Source organism: Lepidochelys olivacea (assembly GCF_965140295.1).
Source record: "Lepidochelys olivacea isolate rLepOli2 genome assembly, chromosome: 8".
Lineage (NCBI taxonomy): Eukaryota > Metazoa > Chordata > Testudines > Cheloniidae > Lepidochelys > Lepidochelys olivacea.
Genome location: NC_140418.1, coordinates 2,753,730 through 2,773,366, shown reverse-complemented (window position 1 = coordinate 2,773,366; position 19,637 = coordinate 2,753,730). Strand labels below are relative to the sequence as shown.

At 44.1% G+C, this 19,637-nt stretch overlaps 1 long non-coding RNA gene across 1 annotated transcript in view; it reads left to right on the top strand.

Moving 5' to 3' along the window:
* Nucleotides 1–6,198, top strand: part of LOC311525627 — a 258,037-nt gene extending 251,839 nt beyond the window's left edge. Inside the window, exons 3-5 of the long non-coding RNA XR_014712830.1 lie at nucleotides 5,146–5,219; nucleotides 5,837–5,938; nucleotides 6,116–6,198. This is a non-coding gene — a long non-coding RNA (uncharacterized lncRNA). The remainder of the gene's footprint in view (nucleotides 1–5,145; nucleotides 5,220–5,836; nucleotides 5,939–6,115) is intronic.
* Nucleotides 6,199–19,637: the final 13,439 nt, after the last annotated feature.

Sequence of the window (19,637 nt, the reverse complement as noted above, 5' to 3'; positions counted from 1 at the left end):
ACCTTTTGTCCCTTGGCTTCCCTGATCAATTTTCTACAATTCTAACTTCTGATTTATATTAATTACTATCAACTTCCTCTTTCTTCCATTTATTGTGTATGTGTGTGTGTGTATATATATATACATACAGCTGCCTTCACTCTAAGCCAGGTTGTTTTTTTAACCAGCATGGTCTTCTTCCTCAGCTGTGGAATTGTGGATTTTTTGGACATCTGGTATGGTCAGTTCTTAAATGAATCTCAATGATCATTTATGTTCTTCCTCCTGGCTTATTTGGCTCAGAATGGTTTTCAGTTTTGTGATCTTGGCCCTGTTAACGTGCCAAATGTATATATTACTGGTGTGGACTTTATTCTGCTTTCACATTATAAATGTGATTAAGTCATGATCACTTGTGCCTAAGCTACCATTAACTTTTAGTTCTGTGATCGGTTCCATTTTATGTGCCAGGGCAAGGTCTGATATAGAATTTCCCCATGTTGACTGCAACATAGGCATCAATGGAGTTACACTGGCATAAACCTGGAGTAGCCCACAGTGGCAGATCAGACCCCTCTGTTCCAAATAAGTGTCAGCTAATTTCCTACCCTATGGTCCCTTAATTCTATTTGGTGCCTTTTCCCTTCCCCCCTCACTAATATATCAAAAGGAGCAGTAGAATCAGGGGGAGGCACAGTTAATGCTACCCCTCCCCTCCCTAGTCTGACCTTAGATGATGAGGCAGAGCTGAGAAAAGAGGTGATCTCCCAGTTTCATGCCCTGTTACAACACAAGGAGGATGGACTAGCAGGGAGAGGGCAGCTTGTCACGGAGCCATTCAGGAAGGATCTCTCGGCAGATCTCTCTGTATTACATTAGGAAAATTCCCCTCACTGAAGTGAAGGCCTGGACTGTGGATGTTTCCTCTCCCTGGTTGTTTCCCTCCTCATCTAACATTTTTGATACTTTGCCCACATTCTATGGCTCAACCCTTCCCTCTCGCTCTTTTCCTTTCCCCTGGAATGCTTATGCAGATATTGAGCATGTGTTAGTCACTGGAAGAAAATCTGGATACAAGCAACTTTCGGGAAAGAGAAATAAATCAGGGAGTCTTGGAGGAAAAATTGGACTTATTACTGCTTTACGGGGCTAAAGGCACATACTAACAGACAGAGTTTATTTCCAAATAGATCATGCATAGATATGTCTATGATGTAGTATCTGAGTGCCTGTTACACATTAAAGAATTTATCCCCACAACATACATGGGAGGCAGAGGGTATTATTCCCATTTTAGAGGGGGGGTGGGTGGGAAGTGAGGCATGGAGAGATATGTTTTCTCCCCCTTCCCTGTAACTCCCTCCTATAGATGGAGATATTGGTCAAGCCCAAGGCTATAGAATATTTAGAATAGCCCATGAGTTTTAAATCTTCCATGTGCATTCCTGCTCCTGGCTCCTAGAACTTTATTTAATGCCATTGCTATGTGTATAACTGCCTTTCGGGTGGCTTGAACTGAAGTACACTTGGGTCCAAAGCAGACTGACAGCATGATGGGCCAACAGACTAGGTTTTTTTGGTTTTCAGTTTTACTGCAGCATAAAATGCCAACAGCTGAAGAAAGAAAAAGAAAGTCTAGCTGGAGAGATGTGAAACGAGGAGGTGAGGCTTGCCTCTAAAAATCAAGCTCCTGAAGAACCCTGTGGCGCAGCTAAGGGGACATTTATTTCTGAGCATAGCACAACCAATGGCTTAGCAGCTGCAGCTCCATCGAACAATCAATATTTGATTATTATTGGACACTGGGAGGAAATAAGAAGGGAAACCACAGGCCCCTTGTAAAAGCACGAGCAGGGAACAGAGTCATGGGAAACAGGTTGTTCAAGAGTTTACAGTGTTGCGTTGGACACAAGCATAGACCCAAGACAGCATAAGCTGACCCTCAGCCAAGCCTCGGTTTCTTTCCATATTGCTCCTTCACTGATATTCCTGCTAAATGTCTCCTGTCTGTTTCTAAAAAAGCGGCAAAGGGTCCTGTGGCACCTTATAGACTAACAGACGTATTGTAGCATTAGCTTTCGTGGGTGAATACCCACTTCGTTGGATGCATGTATTCACCCACAAAAGCTCATGCTCCAATACGTCTGTTAGTCTAGAAGGTGCCACAGGACTCTTTGCCGCTTTTACAGATCCAGACTAACACGGCTACCCCTCTGAAGCTGTCTGTTTCTAGTGGCCCCAGCAGGGCTGGCTTAAATAACCTTGGGTCAGTTTCAAGCAGGGAAAAGCATCATTGGTACACGTCATCAGCTTTCCTGTCTGTGGGTTTGCCCTTGGAACTGACTGTCCATTGCTGGAAAGGAGGCAAATCCTCACTAAAGACAAGGCCTTCAAATTGTTAAGGAAGGAAGTGGGTGATTGTGGTGACTGAATTGCAGAGCTAGGAAAACACTGAAGCAATCATTGATGGTTTATTCTAGTAACATTCCATCTCATTCAGAATTGTTCCATTGCATCTTCTTGGTGGGATGGGGGAAGGAAGAGAATCGGTTTGTATCTTACATTACTGCTACCAATCGAAGCTCTCAACTGGGGCTCCAAAGAGCAGGTATATGCTCCACTTTGCTCTTCCCTTTTGCCTGTCAGTGAACGGCCTCCATCTCTAATTTTCAGCCATTTGTCCCCTTGAGGAGAGCTTTGAAAGGGCCCCTTTGAGTGTCGTATATACTGGTCTGTTTTTGACAAAGTCTGAGTAAATGCTCCCCAGCAAGAAACACATCTAAGGGAGGGCGGATGAGCAGATGTTGATTGCCTCAAAATTATATAAACAATTATTTCTGCATTATCCTTATAATGAAAAATACCTAAAATTTCATCATTATGTAAAGAAATACCTTGTGCATCTGAGTTTTACAAACACTGTCTTAGGAAGAAAGTTTATTTATCAAAGATGTTCCGGCTGGTTTCCCTGTCACCAGAATTACTACATCTCCAAAAGTCAATTCCTGGAATTATTACTCATTCCTTGGTTGGGCCAAACTTCCATAAACTTCATAATTTCAAGCTGAAGCCAAGAGGAATTTGGCCTGCGAAAGAACTGAGCAGTGAATCTAGAATTTGGACCAGTGGCTCTTGTGGTTCATCTGTCACAGCAACGATAGATTTATTGTTTGCTTTGATATTGCATCATGTTGGCAAACTCCCACAAACTGCCAGGAGCCACTACACTCACCGCTATGTGTCCCTTCTGAACTAAAGAGCATGCACCTTAAACTCCGAATCTTGCCCTGAACCTTTGAAAAGGCCAGAGATTCTAGTCAACCATTCCTTTAAAGAAAAGAAAAAGAAAAACCTCACTAGATGGGTTTGTCTAAGTCCTTCACATTCTTTATGTGCAGCTCTGGGAGCGGTTCCACTTTGGTTCATTTGGAGGTGAAATAAACAAATAATTAACTCTGAGAGGGGAAAATTCACATGGTTAAGTGCATTATATTCAGAAAGCAACCATTTGCTGGCTGTGAGGATGATCCAATGGGATTAACCTCAGGAGTGGCCTACACTGTGAGTCAGAGTGGAGTCCCATGGGAATTACCACTGTTTCAGGGTCCCAGTGTTAGTGGATTTAGCTGGCCATGTCATTAGATTGATGACTGGTGTTTTTTTATTTTTTAATCTTCCTCATCAGTTGTTGATTACTGGGAGGTGGCTGTCTTTATCATCAGATTCCTGCCAAAAGCAGTAATACTGTGATTTAAGCTACAATGGAAATGGAGAAACAAATGTGACTGACACAATAATGCTGAGTTAAATCGTTAACTGTCCTTGCCTGGGTGGGTGGAGAGGGGTCATGCAGTGAGACTTCTTTGTGGCCTACACTAGGGCAGAGGACAACGTTAGAACCTGACTGCTCAGTCCTCACTTCCTTTGGGGAGCAAATTGCCTGGAAAAGGACAGAAGGAGCCAGGACCATGCTCCGCCCTCTCACCAGACTGCAAATTGGAGCTCATGCACTGTGAGGAGCCATTTGAACCATTCTAATAGATGTGCACACTCAGTAGACCTGGGAGAGACCGTGCCTCCTGGACAGCTTTGTGCTTGAACAAAGCTGACCTTCCCAAATGGTGTTCTTCTAGCCAGGAGGAGGGACCTACTGGAACCACCACAGCCCAGAGGTGTCATGGTCCCTTGACATCCTCGACACCCCCTCTCCAGGGACTGGAATTTAGCCCTTAAACTTCTCGGGTCTAGGTTTACCCATGTGTAAAGCTGAGGATAGTCGTACCCGACAGTAATGCAATTTGGAGTAGTGGGGTGAAGTTAAGGAAGGGAAATGTACGTTGAATTTCAGGAAAAGCTTCCTGACCGTGAGTTATATTGAGCGTGGAATTGTCATCTTACGCAGCGGGGCGGAATGGCAGAAGTGCTATCTCCTTAGACATTTAAAACCAGACCGGCCAATGTGCTGGGAGGCTTGTTGAGGCTCTGATCCAAGCCCACTGAAGTCAATGGGAATCGGTCCACTGTATGTATTGTATGGGCTTTGTATCAGGCACTTACTGCAGAGACTGGCCTTGCATTGGCAGGGGATGGAGTAGAGGACCTAATGGCCTTCTTCAAGTCAGATTTCTATGGTTCTATGATTGTCCGATAGCTACGGACTTCAAAGGGGTGTGTAAGGCTTTATTAACTAATTAACTGATGTTTACAAAGCACTTAGAGACCCATGGCTGAGAGGCACTGAGTGCACAATATTATTAATTATTAATCTTATTAATAATGATGATTTGTATGACCATAGTGCCTAGGAGCCGAAGTCATGTACCAGGACCCCAATGTGCTAGGTGCTGTACAAACACAGAACAAAAGGACAGTCCCTGCTCCAAAGGGTTTACAATCAAAGTATAAGAAGAGGCAACAGATGGATACAGACAGGCCAGTTGGGAACTACATGGAAAGAATGAGACAATGCTGGTCAGCATAATAGAGAGGGGTGTTGCTATTATTGAGAGACGGTTCGGAAATGGGAAATACTTTCCATGAAATTTTTTTTTTTGGTAAAAACTGAAAACCAAAGGACTTCACTAAAAACCCAAAAATGGTTTGGGGTTTTCGGTTTTTCATAAAAATATTCAAAACATTTTAACAAAATGTCTTTTTTTTCCACAGGAATTATTCAACCAACTCTACTATTATTATTCTCTCTTGACTGGAGACTTCAGGACACTTCATCCTAAAGCCAGGTTATCTTTGTCATTCATCCCTAGTAGCAGTGTAAATAGCAGGTTGTTTCATATCCATATTTATCTGTTATGTAAATCTGTCCACTCAGCAAATTATTGACCAAACTGTATGCAACAGATTCCCAGTTCAGTACAGATCTTAAGCATGTGCATAGTCCTACAGACTTCATATGCCTGGTGAACTAGGGTGAGGAAGCTCTGAATTCAGTGCAACTACTCATGTGCTTAAGGACCTTGCTGAATAGGGGCTCTACACCCTCTATTATTCCAGCCTGTGAATGTGTTGTCACATTACTATAACTATGCCATGAAAATGTCCTAAGCTAATAAAGACCTGAAGATGATGATGTGCTTTTAATGTTTCACATAAACATTTGGGATTTGAGGAACTTGCAGCTCTCCCAAGCAAGTCAGAATAAATGCTTACGTGGGGGATAGGGAGGAAAAAAACCCAACAACTCTGAATTAAATTTTTGAACTTGACACCCTCCACTTTCCTACATGTTGCTCAACTCTAAACAGGGAAAATAAAATCAGCTTTGTTCGTGAGCATACACTTTTGACATTTTTTCTTCTTGAAGTCTGTGAATTATTAATAAACTAATTTCTCTTTATAGTTCAATCTTTGGAGATTTAAAGTGCTCACTCAAATGCACTGAGCGGCAGGAATGCTTCAGCTCCAATCAGCTCCTGTCTTCTTTGGAAATGTTGGCCTTGAGGTATCTTTGCATCTTTGAAATCAATCTTTTATTCAACCGGGAATTTCTGATGGCTAGGAGGGCTAGTCTGTTAATTCTGCCTAATGCCCTGTTTAAGTTCAGGGCATTTCAGTCAGCTAAACTTTCTGCTTATGGTTTGCACATGAATGATTTTTTCCTTCTTTCTTTTTTCACCAGATGGAAGCTAAAATTCTTTGTCAAGCAGTATAAGCAGTGGGGTTTGGGATGACCTAGGAAGACCTCCGAGTTACAAAAAGAAAAGGAGGACTTGTGGCACCTTAGAGACTAACCAATTTATTTGAGCATGAGCTTTCGTGAGCTACAGCTCCTTTTCTTTTTGGAAATACAGACTAACACGGCTGTTACCCTGAAACCTCCGAGTTACAGTCAGTGTAAGATCTTTCTGTTTTTCTGCAGCCAAGTTACTAGAGTTTGGTCAGTGTGGTTGGGTTACTGTCTATTGACATAGAGCACATAAAATACAAATGAGCTAGTATGTGCCTGTCAGTAAAGCTATGCTTGGGAGCCCAAAGCTTTGGGTTATTAAAGCAAGGAACATTAACAAGAGCTTCAAATGGACAATAGTGAAAACAAGAAATCAGTGCACAGTAGCCATATGAGGACATGTTTGTGATTTCCAGGACCCCTAGTAATTGCATGGCCTCAATTTGCCTGAGGGTGTTCGTGGGTCAGATGATAAGTTTCTTTCCTCCCTGGTTCCCAGGGCTGAAAAATTGAAGGTGGTTAGTAGTGTTTGTTTCCCATCGGGTCCTGCTGCTGGAGAAGGAGCTGGGCCCAGCCCATTAACTACAGAAGTACGGGCATCTAAGCAATCAATTTATTTGCTAGTACTTTAGGCCCGGTGGTTTTGTATCATCATTCCCCACATCAAGAAATTTCTTCAGCCTGGGGCATTAATGGTCTGATACAACTAGCATGCCAGTGTCTGTGGAGGATAGGAAGGGGTGTGGTCAGAGCAATCTGACTCCAGCTATTCTGGATGGCAGAGCGGCCCATAGACAGCTGTGAGTAGCTGCCATAATTTAGAGCAGCCCTGAAGGCTCCTGGCCAAGCTCAGGTTTGAGGAGGTGCAAAGCTGGCACCTCTTGTGGTGGGTCTCCTGGGAGGGCTCCCTGAAGTATTTTGGAAATCAGGAGCATCACGTTGCCCCAGATGGGATTTACCTTAACATTGCTCTGCGTGTGAAGTAGCTGCCCTTGCTGTGTAAGGATGTGGAGCGGGGTGACAGAGACTGAAGGTCTTTCGCTCTCTCTAAAGGTGGAGCTGGGGACTGTGGGTAGGGTGGCTCCTGAGCGCATCCCCAGAATACTGAACACTCCGGTACGTCCAGGAACGTGATCCTGCCCTCGCTGGTGTGACCTCACACTCACTGTGTGTGCGAGGTCACGCTGCATGGAGGATGCCACGCTGCTTCCTCACCCGACTTCGCCACAACCTCACCTTTCCGCTTGGGGATGTGAGGAAGGGCTTAGTTTCCATGGCAGATGCTGCCACTGTCAGCTATGCTAAGTTGAAGGGTATAGAGGGTACTGGTTATGGGGGTCGAGGGCCCCATCTGGGCACGTGTCTACGGACTCAGTTTCCCCTTCGCAGCTACCCCAAAGAATGCACAAAAACTCATGGGGTTCAAGTACACCACCTCCTCGGAGTTTGGTTTGTGAATGAAATTGAGCAGTTCAACGCAGCTCAACACAGATCTTCCCACAACTTTGTGGTTCCTTCCCAAACTCAGGTTCTGCTGCCTGGATTCTCCAAAAGCCTCTCCCAGCTGAAGCTTTTGCTGCTGCTCCATGCAGATATCTTTCACCAGGCTTTCTGATCCGGGGCCTCCTATCTATGTGCAGGTCAGCTCCCTTCTAAACAAGCAGGAGCACTCTGAGTTACTGTGCAGTGATGTTTGGTTACTTGACCCAGCCACCAGCTGGAGCAGGGAAACCTGCATACACCTTAGGATCAGTTCACCATTACAGTGCTCTTTTCTTGATGCATGCAGTCAACTCTGGAGCCTGAAACGTGCATCACTTCTGCGTGGTGGATTCACTGAGGATTGGGCTGAGAGCCAAGAAAACTCATTTCACTGATGATTTCACACTGCATGTGAAACAAAAGCACTATGCAAGAAAGCAACACAGTTCTCTCCTTCTAGTCTCATGCTTATGTATATATATGTAAAAGGTCTTAATGAAATTTAAAACTAGGCTGAGTGAGTGCATTGCAAGTCACTGCGCTCCACACAGTCAAATAAAATATCAGTGCTCAATTAAGCTATACAACAGAATTTTATTTACCAGAAACACTTAACTAGGGAAAACCACATTAAACTGTGACTCATTAACAAAAATGTCCTCAGTGGAGCTGGGAATCCAGGTAACACCAAAGCAAAAAAAAAAAAAAAAAAATCTGACCCCGGGAACTAAATAAAAAGCATTAAGAAAGAATTCAGGGTTTGTGTCATATGATTGCTGTATTCCTCTGCACTATTCCTCATTACCAAGGTGATTTGCATGAAAACTGTGGGCCAGATTCTCGCTCTCCATTATGCTGGTATAAACCTGGTGTGACTCCAGTGTGTTGCATAGAGCTGCATCCAATTTACAGCAGGAGAACTGTGAGCAGAATCTGAACTCCAGTTATGCGAGTACCTGTAACATCAGCAGGGATTGCAATAATATGTAGAGAAGCAGAATTGTTTCTGCATAAGATTTCTCTTTCCACTCTCCGTAAGGCACCAACAACTCTTTAAAACAAAGGAAACATTTATGAGCATAAGAGAGGAGGGATTTTTAGTTATTCATTTATTTATTTTACATACAGCTGGGGATTTCCAAAGGAGCTGAAAGAAGCTTGGTGCCCAACTTCCATCTAAAGTCAATGGGATTTGTGCACCTAACTCCCTTAATCGAAGCCATAAGGATTAGCTATAGCGTCCAAGCTACAGCCTATAGTTAATCAACCTCTCATCTTAAAGGCGGAGTGGTCTGGCAGTTGGATGGCAAGACAGGGAGCCAGGAACGCTTGACTTGTGCTCCCTGCTCACTGTGTGGCCTTGGGAACTTAGCCACTTTGGGCAAACTCCAGAGATGGTGAAAGTGCAACACCCATGGAAGTCTCAGGGCCATTTCTTATGGTGGCGTCCATGGTGATGCCTGTTGGTCACACAACATGTTTAATCCATGGCAAAGTCATGTAACCAGCATTGATTTGGCAACCGGAGGGTCTGCACAATGAGTGTAAGTCCTTAATCTCTGTGCTGGTGCTACTGCCAGGGAAGGGACAAAGGGGGCATGTCATAAATATAAAGGGAAAGGTAAACACCTTTAAATCCCTCCTGGCCAGAGGAAAAACCCTTTCACCTGTAAAGGTTTAAGAAGCTAGGATAACCTCGCTGGCACCTGACCAAAATGACCAATGAGGAGACAAGATACTTTCAAAAGCTGGAGGGTGGGAGAAACAAAGCCTCTCTCTCTGTCTGTGTGATGCTTTTTCTGGGACCAGGGCAGGAATGCAGGTCAGAACTCCTGTAAAGGGCTAATAAGCAATCTAGATAGATATATATGCGTTAGATTCTGTTTTGTTTAAATGGCTGATAAAATAAGTTGTGCTGAATGGAATGGATATTCCTGTTTTTGTGTCTTTTTGTAACTTAAGGTTTTGCCTAGAGGGATTCTCTATGTTTTGAATCTGATTACCCGGTAAGGTATTTACCATCCTGATTTTCCAGAGGTGATTCTTTTACTTTTTCTTCAATTAAAATTCTTCTTTTAAGAACCTGATTGCTTTTTCATTGTTCTTAAGATCCAAGGATTTGGGTCTGTGTTCACCTATGCAAATTGGTGAGGATTTTTATCAAGCCTTCCCCAGGAAAGGGGGTGTAGGGTTTGGGAGGATTTTGGGGGGAAAGATGGTTCCAAGCGGGCTCTTTCCCTTTTATATATTTGTTAGATGCTTGGTGGTGACAGCAACAAAGTCCAGGGGCAAAAGGTAAAATAGTTTGTATCTTGGGGAAGTTTTAACCTAAGCTGGTAAAAATAAGCTTAGGGGGGTTTTCATGCAGGTCCCCACATCTGTACCCTAGAGTTCAGAGTGGGGAAGGAACCTTGATAGGGCAGCTTTTACCAATGTCAGCATTTATACCTCCAAAGGACTTGAACCATGATGCCTCAGTTTCCCCATTAGTGACTATGGGATAACATTTAACTATAGAGCTGGTTGAAATTTTTCTATCCAACACATTTTTTGGCCGAAAAGGGCCTTTTACCAAACACTGCCACTGAAAAATGGGGAAGGAGAGAGGTGGGACTCACAAAACAAATTTAGATTTCATAGGAGATTAAAAACCCTAATATAAGTCTATTGACAGGTTTCAGAGTAACAGCCGTGTTAGTCTGTATTCGCAAAAAGAAAAGGAGTACTTGTGGCACCTTAGAGACTAACCAATTTATTTGAGCATAAGCTTTTGTGAGATACAGCTCACTTCATCGGATGCACCCAGCAAGAAACTGCTGAATTTCTGAGTTTCTCGCTGGATGCATCCGATGAAGTGAGCTGTAGCTCACGAAAGCTTATGCTCAAATAAATTGGTTAGTCTCTAAGGTGCCACAAGTACTCCTTTTCTTTTTATAAGTCTATTGGTTTCAACTGACCAGTTAACTAATTGATGAATAATTAATGCTTTCAATATCCCTAGAGCAGGCATGAATTTGGCCCTATGTCTATAAAAGCACTTTGAAGACATAAGGTTAGTCAAAAGGTGAAATCCTTCCCCTATAGAAATCAATGGCAAATTACTGTTGACTTCAATGGAACCAAGAGTTCACCCTAAGTAATGTTATTAACAATATTTCAATACCTACTTCTATAACCTAATAAAACAAAATGGCAGCACTAAAGACAGCTGCCAGAAAAGAAGCCATTTTGCCTCCTTTTCTCCTTAGTTTCCTTTGGGTCCCCAAATTATAGAACAACAGTCTAGAACTGTGCAAAAGATTGCTTTTTTTTGGTTCACTGTCTGAACCAAGAAATCGAAAAATATTAATTCCAGGTCAAACAAGACATTTTGTTCAACCTAAATCAAAGCATTTTGTTCCATTTTCAGGGTTGTTTTTTTTTTTAAACCTTTAAAAATAAAATAGAGGTAAAATTTGATTTTAAAAAGTCTTTTCAAATTGAAAAATCAAAAAGTTTTCTTTTAAAAAAATCTCAGAATGAAATGTTTTTCATTCCAAAGAGGATGGCTCTAGACTGTTCTCAATGGTAGCAGATGACAGAACGAGGAGTAATGGTCTCAAGTTGCAGTGGGGGAGGTTTAGATTGGATATTAGGAAAAACTTTTTCACTAAGAGGGTGGTGAAACACTGGAATGCGTTACCTAGGGAGGTGGTAGAATCTCCTTCCTTAGAGGTTTTTAAGGTCAGGCTTGACAAAGCCCTGGCTGGGATGATTTAACTGGGAATTGGTCCTGCTTTGAGCAGGGGGTTGGACTAGATGACCTTCTGGGGTCCCTTCCAACCCTGATATTCTATGATTCTATGATTCTATGATTTTGGGGAGAGCTTTTTTGGTTTTTTGAAACCAAAACAATTGGGCCAATTACATGTGAATTCAAAAACTGTTTCAGTTGGCCCAAATCTGCATTTTTCAACAAAAAAGTTTTTTCCAAAATATTGTATCCATCCCTATTTCATTCTTCTTTTTCTTTTAACAAATGTATTCTTTGCATTTCCTTTTAAGGGAGAAACAGATAAAATAAGAGAAAATGAGTTGCTACAGAGCAAATAAAAACTGTTTTTAAAAATCACCAAAATGATGGAAAATATGTCTATGAAAAAGCAAATGATTACTCTTAAAACAATGTGAGGCCAACAGTAGAAAGTCCCATTACTGGATGATGTGTGTTCCTTTAAGTGGTTGTTTCGGGTCTCTGAGGTAACAAAGTTGTCATGTGATGCAGCTGTTGCCATGGCAATAATCTGTAATTGTGCAGAAAATGCAGCGAACGAGTGTGCAACTCCTTAGTGAATTGGATGGAGAGAAAAATCAAACCCATGGAAGCCTTGAATTGATGATGTTATGAAACTGCATTGGATAAGTCTGCCCAGTTTAACACACTGAATTTGCTGTATTTACCCACCCTGAACCTTGCATCTACCTTTAGCTCTCTTTAAAAAATATTCTGCTCACTTTTACGTTCACAACTGGTAAATGGTAAAAATCTTATCTAGTTCCACATACACTTCCACGCACCCTCCTCAGAATTCAGGGCTCTCCCTTTACAATAAAGGAGGTGGGAATTACTGAAATTACAAGACCCATGATTTTCCAGTCATTCTTTTTATGCACAGGGGAAACAACAGGTTTAAATGTTGTGGCTTATTAAAATTACAAAATGGATAGTTTTTCTTTTTCCTGAAGGGGCAACATACAGCCTCCACTCCGTTTCTTTCTCTGCACTGGGATGTGTTTTTCCACTGGTAACTTGGTAACAGCATACACACATGAAAACACCCATTTGACAGCAGCATCCCTTGGAACAGGCTAACTGAAAACAGGGATGTAGAGAGACCATAAGATCAAGTTTTTGAAGCTTTCTTCCCTGTGCATCACTTAGGAAATAAGCTGCCAGAATTTACAAAGAAAACCCTTCAGCATTTAGGGGCATCTATCCATGAGATTATTAGGCTAAAAGTTTCCTTCCACCATCCATCTCAGAATGCCAGAGGAATCCCATGAGAACTTGCCTTATGGGCAAATCCCAAGAGAAGAACATCTGGATTTAAGATGCAGTGCCCTGTACTTAACCCAGGGCCATTACGAAAAATGATCTTTCCTTCTTCTTAGTAAATATTTATATTATGGTAGTGCACAAAGGCTGCAATCAAACTTGGAGCTCCACTGTGCTAGGCACTGTACAGACATAGAAAAGAGACAATCTCTGCCAAAAAGAGCTTTTTTTTGTCATTTAGCAAGTGGAATGAACTTCTCTATCCTCCGGACGAGCCTGACACAGCAGTTGGTGCAGCTGAACTGATTCCAATCCCTAAGGTCTCCTCTAGACTAGGAAAAATCGGTGCTTTGTTCTCTCAAGTTAGCTCAGTCGAGCCATTTAAACTCAACTGGAAAACCTCACTCTACACCAGTGTGGGCACAGTTTAAAATCTTTAGCTTGACTTTAGCAGGTCCAGTTATAACCTAGATTTTAACTTAGGCTGTGTCTACACTAGAGAGCTTACAGCGGCAGAGCAGGACCGATGCAGCTGCACCCGAGAGAGCTCTCCGGTCGACATAATGAAACCACCCCCAGCGAGCAGTGGTAACTCTGTCGGTGGGAGAAGCTCTCCTGGCAACTGAGTGCTGTGCTCACTGCCACTTATGCTGGCGAAACGTATGTCACTCAGAGGTGTGGTTTTTTTCACACTCCTGAGTGACAAAAGTTTTGCTGACATACGTGCTAGTGTAGACATGGCCTCCGTCAGTTCAGCAGGTGCTAAAGTACATGTTTTGTCATAACTAAGGGTTTAGAAGGGGTTGATTAGATGGAGCTAGAGAACACAATGCAACATCACCCCTTTAAATGCTAGTCTAGCCATGGCCTAAGTGTAGAAAGCGGCAGGTCAGGATTTGCACGGATTGAGCTAATCGGGGTTTATCCCTCTAGCTGCTTGTCCTGGTTTGCATTTGGGGTCAGCACTGGTGCAGCTACACCGACTGCAGAATCGGGCTGTTACTGAGGGTGTTACTCCCATCCACTTGCAATCCCTGTGTTGAAGGGAGGTTGGGGGAGTGGGAGAAAGAGAAACTATAGCTGGCTAAGGATTTGCTACTTTGGGACAGATTTTAAAATAGGGCTCTGATGAATCAGCTACTGTCGCCTTATCAAACCATGACCCGAACCTCCTAAACACCAATTTGCTCTGCAAATTGCTTATCTGAAGAGGAAAAATACATCCAACATCAAACAGAAACAGGACTGAACCTCTCCAGGGATGTCTAGCTGGGAGCATTCCATGGGTTGGCAGACACACGCTAGTTGGGCTCAAGTGAACATCCTCAAAACAGCAGCATGAAAAATTGCAGCAGAGCTGATGGAATGAGCAAGGTGCCCAAGTATAAGCCTGCCCCACTCCCTGGGTCTGCAGTCGCGTGGCTAGCTCGTGCTGTTCCCCCTTCCCTCGCACGCTGTAATGCCCACATGGCTATTTTTAGTGCACTGGCTCAAGCAGATTTAGAGCATGCCTGTCTACCGGGGCAGGGAGGCTGGAAGGCTGGTTCCCAGATGCAGTATAGACGGACCCTAAGTGGATACAAGGTATGTGGTCCAGCTTTGGTAGGTAGCTTACTCTCCAATGGCCTTCCTCCAAGTTTTCTAGAGAGATGGAAATGCCCCGGTCTTGTGCCAGCAATGCTGATGGAACTGTCTGCCTGCTAGTCAAAACAGCCTGCTCATGCCCACTTCCCAAAATGTCTGACAAGGCTGAAGTTGGCCCATCAGGCGACAGCTCAATTCGAAGCCCATCTCCTCACCATGCCCCTGTTAATTAAAACAGGAAGTATCTCACAGCTCTCCCGCGCTGCCGAGCTCTGCCTCCGGAAAGCCAACTCAATGATAAAGTTTCACTGCCATCGGCTTACTTCAAACCTTCTTGCTGCTTCTCTCCCAGACATGGGTGACTTCGGAGCCCCGTTGGGATGGCTCATCCCTGTCCTCACACCCTGCACTGTGAGAAGGCAAAGCTGGTAGAACTGTTGTGGGAAACCAGGAAGTGGGCTCCGAAATGCAGAGATTCTGCAATTAAGCGCTTAGAAATGCTGTGACCGCCTGACTCCGTGCGGCACCATTTGTCAGAGAGCATCTCATGAGGGCTATTCACACATGTATTCAATCTACACACACACATAGACAAACACACACACAGAGAGGGATCACTAGCCTGCCAACTGAAGGCGTTCCCATCTCTAGACAGTTATGACAAACTGCAGCCTTTTTACTACCTTGATAAACATAATGGGCCACTTTTGTAATTTTAGCTATAAATGCACTTCTGCTAGATCTCAGGACAGCATTCCAGTGTGAGAGAAAGAGGAATAAAAGAAGTTCAGAAATAATGTGGTGACAGGCCAGAGAACAGAGCCCACAGTTGTAACTCACCCACAGAGTGTTTCTTGTGAAAACAATATCCTCCCAGCTCTGTCTGAAATGCTCGCTGGCTTCCCTGCTTAAAGGAGCAATTTTCCAGGGCTATATTTTAGATGTTCAGTTTACTTCTGTAAACTGCCCACAACTTAATTCGTCACTGCCCTACTCCTCTAATTCAGTGTCTCCGAAGTCACTCAGACGCACAGCCCACTGCCCTGAAAGTCATCGGCAATCATCAGTATTATTTATTTATGTTATGTTATGTATTGGTCAATAGGGTACAGCCTAGGAACCCCAGTCAATAATCAGGACCTCAGCGTGCTAGGAGCTGTACAGACAAGTGTAAAGGAAGACAGTCTGTGCACTCTCCGGTGCACGATCTGAATGGGAGACCAGACACAATGGCTGGATGAAACAGACAGCGCCGGCTCTAGGTTTTTTGCCGCCCCAAGCTGAGGTGGGGCTGGGGCTCACGGGCGGCACTGGAAGCGGGGGGAGCGATGTCCCCTTCTCCCAGCGCCTGCAGGGGCTGTCCCCCCGCCCGGCCGCGCAGAGAAGCCCCCAATATAAGGGGTGGCCCAAGGCCGCGCAGCAGCCAGGACACAGAGGAGGCGGCACAGCCCCGGCGCCCCGGCAGGACTCGCCCTCTCCTCCCCAGGGAGCGGCTGGTCCCCAGCCTTTCAGCATCCTGGGGCTGGGGCTTCCCCTTCCTGCTGCGGCCGGGGGCGCGGCGCCCTCGCCTCGTCTAAGTGGCGCAGCTCCGAGAGCGCCACTGCCCCGAAAAGAAAGGACGTCCGGAACGCCGCCCCTGGAAACGCACCGCCCCCAGCACGTGCCCGCTTTGCTGGTGCCCAGAGCCGGTCCTGGAAACGGACAAGGAAGTGAGAGCAGATTGTGCAGGTGAAGTGCAGAAAAGCAGAAGCCACAGTCACACCAGATGGGTGGGTCTAAAGAGAGAGACGAGTCACAGACACCTAGATGATGGGCCTGTGTGACTTGAGGGGGTGATGGTGGAGGGTGGACAGAGATACAGAAATGGGGGAAGGCTTGGTGAGGGGAAAGGATCATAAGCTCAATTGCGGCCATGTTGAGCTCAAGTTGCCAACTGGACATCCATGAAGAGATGCCAAAAAGACAGCAAGAGATGAGAAGAGAGAAGTTTCTAGAGAAAATCGTCTGCATAGCGTATTTGAAGCCAGACTTGTGTTTAAAAACAGCTGGACTTAAGAGGGTAGCATAAGGAGAACCTGGGGCCAAGACAGACCCTCTCATAGAGAGAGAAAGGGGAAGCAGAGGACTTATCAGATGAGACACTAAAGGAGCCATCGCAGAGCTAGGAGGAGTGGAGAGTTGGCTGAAATGTTTCTGTCTAACCTGTTCTTTGAAGGAATTTTTTTTGGACGGACAGGTTGGCAACCAAAACATTTCAGTTTTTAGTTGCTGAAACCTGATACATTTTCTTTTTTCTAACAAAACCTGAAAAACGTCAAAGAAAGATTTTGACAAAATGATACATGTGGTTGTGATGGGTGGCCCCCCTACTCCAGGGTGCCATCTGATGTACTGGAGTCCCACTGAGCCCGCCCGTTCCACCAGCCTGGGCTCCCTCACCCTGTCCTGCTGAGCCAGGTCCTCAAGCATCCTCCAGCACATACACATGTAGGGACACACCCAGCTGCAGAAAGACACAGACACTTTGAAATCAACTCTGCATGGGAAGAATCAGCTAGGGGATTGCCCAGCACACAAGTGCACACCCCCTCTGGGGTGAAAACCCAAAATTGTATTGCCTTGCGCTGCATAGAGAACTGTACAGCGTAAGCTCATAAAAATCGTCCCATCCCTCAATGTGCAGGAAGATCTGCACAGCTTTTCACCCACCAGTTATGAATTGCACAAACTGGTTTAGAGAAAACAAAATCTAGTTTATTTAACTACAAAGGATAGATTTTAAGTGATTATAAGGGATAGCAAACAGATCAGAGCAGATTACTGAACAAATAAAACAAACGTGCAAACTTAGCTTAATACACTAAAGAAACTGGCTACAAGTAGTAATCTCTCAACCTAAATGTTGTTTTAAGCAGGTTGCAGAGTTTATTGAAGACAAACTGCTCTTGCTTGTAGCTTAGAACTCCAGGTATTTCTTTCACAGGCCAGACACCTTCTCACTTGGGTCCAGTCCTTTCTTCCCCAGATCAGTCTTAGGTGTTTTCAGCAGACATTTTGGGTGGGGATTCAGTGAAGACCCAACCCTGATTAACTCACTTCCCAGCCTTAAATAGGATTTACACATGGCAGGAATGCTTTGTTTCCCAGTTTGATCCCCACCCCCTTTGTGGAAAAATACTAGGAATCCAAGATGGAGTCCAGTACCAGGTGGATCACATGACCCTGTAGTGTCAAAGCAGCCATAAATCCTCAGGAAGACTTCCCAGGAAGGTGGGAGATTAGCATCTTCAAAATCCTATTGTTCTCCCTAATGGCCCATTGACTAACCAGTCATTTTGTCTGGTGAGCGTTGCCCAGGTGCAAACCCATTTGTAATTGTTACATAGTCAATATTCCTAACGTCAGATACAGAAATCATACAGGCATACAAATAGGATAATCACATTCAGTATATCATCACCTTTCCACTGATACCTCACATGACCCATCTTGCGTAAAACACATTTTAGTTATGCCATATTCCTATCATAACAATATCTCTGCGAAGAATATGGGGTGTGGTGTCACAATGGTTTTGTTGGAATTTTTCTGGGGACCAATTCTAAGCACAGGTGTGTGCTCATGACAGGGTTACTAGCCAATCAGCGGGGTCACAGCTTAATTGCATACATTTTTTTTGAATTGACACAGGTTCCAAGAACAAACTCATCCTTAAGATGAGCAGGTTCAACTCCCATTGAAGTCTCTGTACCAAGATGTGTTCTAAATGGTGATAAATCTCCAGTAACTGGTCCTAATTCATCATTCCTTTTCGACCAACTTACACCTAGGTAACTTATATCACTGCTGAATTGGCTATTGGACTGGACTGGAATAATGGCAGGGCTGCTGACTGAAATGCTTTGAGAGAGCTGGGTGAGAAAACATTCAACAAGGCCAGGCCTGCACGGGTAGGCCTACCCAGGTCAGGGCTGCCTGACACATGCCTGCAGACTCAGTGTTTGGCTTCTTCTCAAGCTTGAGTCCAAGAAATAATCCACTCACCGGTATAAAAGAAATGTAGAATCTAGGGGAAAACACAGCGTTGTCTGTGGCTATTCCAAAAAATGGAGGCCCAGTCATAATGTTTTCATACTGTATAAGACATCGTTCTGTTCAGAAAATAAATAATGCAGCTATGTACTTCTGAATAGTGAAGTTTGCATGATCTGGTTGTACGATATGCTCCACTTTTCCGTAACATCTGGTTCTAGCCAGTTGCTATCAGACTCTTAGGTTTACAAGCACTAAATTCACTCAGTTTTTAATGCAGAGGAAAATACAACCCAAAAGGCATAATGTTTACAAGCATTTTTTTGTAGGAGTAGAGACACGAGGCCAACTTCTGTGTTCAGACAGAGCCCAGCCTTTGCATTTTTGGGTGAGCCTTCCAAACAGTTTTTGAGGCTACTCCCTTTCAAGCCAAACATAACTAATTCCTGTCAGCTATTATCACTCCAGTATGGACCAGCTTGGCCTAAAGATTTTAGGGAAGGTCAATGAGAGGATTCCTTGGAAATTCCCCAGATATAACTGATTTGTACATAAGATGTGTACACATATGTATGCACCCGCATGTGTATATGCTTTACTTTGTTTATTTATTTCATTGTCAACACATGCAAACACAAAATAAGGCCCTGACCCTGCAAAGACTCATGCTTGGTGTTGCAGTGCGTAAAGTTAAGCCCATGCATGCATCTTTGCAGAACTGCTGCCTGTCCAAAGGAGACAGGCCAGATGACAGATATCTGAAATCACAGTCCACAAAAGCACCACCCACAAGCCAGACTCACCCCTTCCAGTCACTCATAAAAGAACAAATAAAAAAACCTTCCAATTTCAAGTCTCCCAAAACCACCAACCCTTCAGAAACCCCAAAGCCCCACAAATTCCCCCCTCCTGATCCCTACAGCACATAATGTACACAGGCCCTTAGAGAAGAGATGGCCAGCTCTTGGCTTACACAACTGGTATGTTGCTGAAGCCAAAACATGATCATTTCACAGTTGCTTTGTCCTCCAATCCATTGCCCTGCTTGTTTTCGTCCACCCTGTTGTCACTCACCATGTGCTAAGATTGTAAGCTATTTGGGACTGGAACTGTCTTTTATTACATTTGGTCTTAAGCTGGATCCTGAACCAGGCATTACTGCAATGCTGCACCTAATACTGATCCAACTAATAATTAATATTGGATTCCTTTGCTCTGCAACCAGAACAGATATGCATCTTAACTAGAATTTAAAAAAAAAATCCTAATAAGGCCATTCTAGGACCAAAGGCGATGTTTCTGCACCTCAAGTGAAATTCAGCCCAAGGGTTACTTATTGGA